The sequence below is a fragment of the Bubalus kerabau genome, chromosome 1 (genome assembly GCF_029407905.1).
Source record: "Bubalus kerabau isolate K-KA32 ecotype Philippines breed swamp buffalo chromosome 1, PCC_UOA_SB_1v2, whole genome shotgun sequence".
Lineage (NCBI taxonomy): Eukaryota > Metazoa > Chordata > Mammalia > Artiodactyla > Bovidae > Bubalus > Bubalus kerabau.
Genome location: NC_073624.1, coordinates 62,503,993 through 62,508,156, shown reverse-complemented (window position 1 = coordinate 62,508,156; position 4,164 = coordinate 62,503,993). Strand labels below are relative to the sequence as shown.

Below are 4,164 nucleotides of genomic sequence, written 5' to 3'. Positions count from 1 at the left end.
TAGTAATAATTCATGAATCATTTACTTTAAAAAGTAAGTTGGACATTCCAATGATTGTGTGTAAAATGTGTTATTCACTCACTCGTGTTTGACTCTTTGTGGCCTATAGACTATAGCCCTCCAGGCTCTTCTGTCTATGGAATTCTCCAGGAAAGAAGGCTAGAGTGGATGGCCATTTACTTCTTCATGAGATCTTCTCAACCCAAGGATTAAACTTGGGTCCCTTGCATTGCAGGCAATTCTTTACAGTCTGAGCAATTCAGCAAAGCTAACACTGGACAAAATAATTATTTAAACATGATAATGATGTATAAAAATAGTGTTCAGCAGAATGTCATAAAAACAAATAGAAATCAACTTTGTGAAATAAACTGTTATTTGAGATCAGTGTGAAGATTCATCTTGAACAATGCTTCTGAGCATCTCTAGAGCATCTCCAATATCCAAGACATTTACATTTGACAATACTCACATGGAAATAAAGTACTATATGGAAAGAATATATTACCTTAAAAAAAGCTTTTGTTAGTATCTCTATGATACTCAGGAGAATAATTTCATTGATGACCAGAGGAGTACAAAATAAACAGACACCACTCATTAGTGGAAGAGAAATAATAATCACAGAATACTACTTTTCTTCTCCAAAAGTTTGTTTAGAGCTTCTTTGACATCTTTGTTTCTCAGAGAGTAAATCAAAGGATTCAACATGGGAGTGAGTAGAGTGTAACACAAGGAGGCCACTTTACTGAGCTCAGGAAATGTGTCAGGAGTGAGATACATAAAAAAGACAGCACCATACAGTACACTCACGACTCCCAGGTGGGAGCTGCAAGTGGAGAAGGCTTTCTAACGTCTCTCAGTGGAAGGTATCTTTAGAACTGTGGACACAATGTACAAATAAGAAACAATAATAACTATGATGGTAGGGAAGATAATGAGGCCAGATAAGGTGAAAGAAAACATTCTCAGGATGAAGAGGTCAGAACAAGATAGTCTCTGAAGTGGGCGGTGTCACAGTAAAAATGATCAATGTCCCGAGAAGCACAAAAGGATAAAGCAAATGTCTTGCTGGTCTGAAGAAGTGAGCTGATACAGCCAAAAAAATAGGAACCAGCCACCAACTGAACACAGAGACGTGTTGACATCTGGACAGTGTAGAGGAGAGGATTGCAGATGGCAATGAAGCAGTCATAAGCCATGATTGCCAGGATAAACCCCTCGGTCACAATGAAGAGGGTGAAGAGAAAGAGCTGGGTCACACAGCCTGCATAGGAGATGGACTTGCTCACAGACCAGAAGTTGCTCATAGCCTTGGGTGCAATAACAGATGAATAGACGAGATCGATGAAGGAGAGGTTGCCTAGGAAGAAATACATTGGTGTGTTCAGCCTGGGATCAGTTATAATAATGACCATCATGCCAACATTCCCTAGAAGGATCATGGCATAGACAAGCAGAAAAAGCAAGAAGAGTAGAATGTGGAGCTCTGGGCGGACCCTGAAGCCTACAAGAATGAAGTCAGTAACTTCTGAGTGGTTGCATGTTCTAATCACTGTGTGATATCTATCACCTTTTTCTTTGGTAAAGAAATATGAAAGAAGTTTAATATTTTGGTGAGGAAAAGATGACTTTCAGTAAAATGGTATGATGTTGTCTTGATATATTTTTGTTATTCACCAGATCCATCAAAAATTAAATATGAAGATAATTATAAAGGGGCAAGATTTTAAAAAGATCACAGCTAGGATCTTAGGAGTATAAATTATTTAGACAGTGAAAAGAAACCCTGTAGTAGTTGTAAAATACTTTTGAAAAATATTTTTGAAAACTAATGTATCTTATTTATATATCTTTAAAATCCTGCCTAGAACCAAGGGACCAGATTAATTTTTGAGATTTATTCCTATCAAATTCATTCTAATGTTAATAAGTTTACAGCTAAAAACACTTATATCTGAAAAACGGAGAATGTTTTTCCCAGAGTATTCAATACACAAGTAGTCAGTTGGTGATTTATTATTTGTCAAAAACTCACATGCTTTCAAATTTACTCTTACCTTATATTGTTTGGTAATTAGTCATGTTCTGTAAAAAGAAGCAGCAGAACTCTGATGTTTTGTCTTGTTATCATTTTAATTTTAGAAAGAGTAAACAAATTTAATGACTATGTTACAAAAATAATTTTAAAAATCATTATGTCAAAATAAAATGAACCCCTTTCCTCTCAAAATTTCCAAATACATGTTCATTTTCCCAGTTTCATATTCTTCCCTTAGAGAAAATGGCCTTATTTTTCCTACTGCTCTATGTAAACTACTGAATTTTCCTTTAGTAGTTGACATTGGAAAAAGTCATGGTCCTTTGTAGAAGACAAACAAATGTATTTTGCAGTGATGCTTGGTTAATTCTGATATGCTTCCAGGAATTATATTCTATATTTATGCAAAGTGAATCTGAGGAATCAATAATTAGGATAGTTCCTCTTCTGCATTCTCTAGTGCTTGAATGCTTTTAGGAAGCAAAAATAGATTGTCTTAGACATCCAAGTAGAGGTCCTGAGTCATCTGGAATCTCTGATAATCTGCTCAAATAAAAGCAACAGTTTTCATAATGGCTTTGGCATAACAGTATAAACTTTTATAATTGCAGCATTGAGCTTTTCTTTACCTTCTGGGATATAGTCCTTCTGGGAAAGAAAGAAGTATAAATTTATTATTAAGATGTCTAGACTCCAGAGACAAGATCCATGAGGAACATACGGACTCCAGACTTAAAATAGAGAAGAAGAACAGAAAGAAATTGGGGGTGGGAGTGTGTGGAAGCAGCCTGAGTCTAATAAGAGTCAGCATACATACAAGAGCTGTTTTCTTGTGAGAATCCTTTGGGAAGGACCAAAAAGATCTTTTTTAAAATCATCAATCCAAAAAAAGACATATCTGAGTCAGAGTTCTAAACACAACTCCTTGCATCTAAAAATGCAGCTCGACTCATTATTTTTTCTCAAACACTTTATCGAGAAATAATTAGTGTGAAATAAACTGTATTCACTGAGTAATACATTTCTGTGAGTTTTGCCTGTTTTATACATCAATGAAACCATCACCATATCAAGACACAGCATTTCCATCACCTCCAAGAGACATCATGCCCTTTTTTAACTGTGCCTGCTTCCAACTCCATTTTCAGCTAACCTGTGATATGATTTTTTTTGCATATAAATATGTTTGCATATAGTATGCACCCTTTTCTCTCAGGTTTCTTTCACTGAGTAAAATGATTTTGAGATTTATTCATTTTGTAATATCTATTAGTAACTCATTCTTTTTATTGATGAGTATTCCATTTACATATGTACCAAATTTTGCTACTCTTAAATCTTGGGCAATTGAGGTGTTTTCTGATTTCAGATATTGTGAATAAAGTCAATATAAATATTCACACACACTTATTTGATCAAGGACCCACTTCCTTCTTCTCCTCTCTCAGCACAGCATAACTTTCCTACACTCAAGCAAGTGCAGGAAAAAATACACAGATTTCTCTTCCCCTAGGTACCAGACAAAGGCTATCATATCACCCTGAGAGTTAAGTTGCTTTATTCATGTCCACCTGTTTGCAACCGAATGGACTGTAGTCCACCAACCTCCCCTGTCCATGGGAGTCTCCAGGCAAGACTACTAGAATGGGTTGCTGTGCCTTCCTCCAGGGGATCTTCCCAAGCCAGGAATTGAACCACTCTTTTGTCTCCTGCATTGGCAGATGAGTTCTTTACCACTAGTGCCACCTGGGAAGCCCATCACCTTGAGAGTATCAGGCAGCAAATATATCTTACCCCAAGGTATAAATAATGCAGAAGGTCTATTCAAAGCAAGAGTGGCTAAAATATCTTGAAGATCTCTTTCTTTATCCAGCCTCCATTCATAGGGTAGAAGTTTGATCTCTGTCATGTTACACCAAGAATACTGGAGCTCTGCTTTAAGTAGCCTCAGTTCAAAGGATGAGGTTTCTATGCCAAGAGTGATAATATCATTGGCTGCTGACCACACCCAGAAACCTGTTCCTAAATCAGAGGTGTCACTCAGAGAACTGAACCACAGGTTTTGCCTAGAGTGAAAAAGGTACCATAAAGAGAGCTCCAAGTGAACTGTATTTAGAACAAAG

General features: G+C 36.6%; 1 pseudogene; it reads right to left on the bottom strand.

Annotated features, from left to right (window-relative positions):
* Nucleotides 1-530: 530 nt before the first annotated feature.
* LOC129644857 (olfactory receptor 9K2-like) lies at nucleotides 531-3,950 on the bottom strand (annotated as a pseudogene).
* Nucleotides 3,951-4,164: the final 214 nt, after the last annotated feature.